Raw genomic sequence first — 624 nt, 5'->3', positions numbered from 1 at the left:
CTATACCCTTTGATTAAAATATAAAAGGGAGAGATATATCTGAACTCATTAAGGGGGTGTTTGGTTAGGTAAATCTTTGGGATGACATTCTTTAGAATGATAATTCTTAATTTTTTGAGCTGTTTGGTTCCACTAGATTGACCCTCATAAGTGAGCACCATACTTCCCATGAATGACCATATTACAAAGGATGTGTTCCAAATCTAAGTTTACCTCAACACCTAAACTCAGATTTGAGCAACCTTTTTACCACCTAATATAAAAGGAGAAAGCAGAAACAAGTTCTCTACGGAAGCCAATATCTCAACCCGTGAGAAACATGTACTAACCTCAAGGTAGGGGTGTCAATTCCTAAACCGAACCGGTAAAATCGGCCGGACCAAACCAATAACAACACGGACCGAACCGAATCGAAGCCTTATTGGTTCCGTTCGGTTTGGAGTATTGCAACCCCAAAACCAAACCGAACCGCATCGAAAACCGGATGAACCCCAAACCAAACTGAAACCGGCTCAAAACCCAGACCGAAACTGAAACCAAACCGATAAGAAACCGAAACACTCAAAAATTCATTAAAAAAATCAAAATTTGCATAGTTTTGTATACATTTATATTGAAAGTCGA

The sequence above is a fragment of the Macadamia integrifolia genome, unplaced genomic scaffold (genome assembly GCF_013358625.1).
Source record: "Macadamia integrifolia cultivar HAES 741 unplaced genomic scaffold, SCU_Mint_v3 scaffold31, whole genome shotgun sequence".
Lineage (NCBI taxonomy): Eukaryota > Viridiplantae > Streptophyta > Magnoliopsida > Proteales > Proteaceae > Macadamia > Macadamia integrifolia.
The sequence above is the reverse complement of the archived record's forward strand: the minus strand, read 5'-3'. Positions refer to the sequence as shown.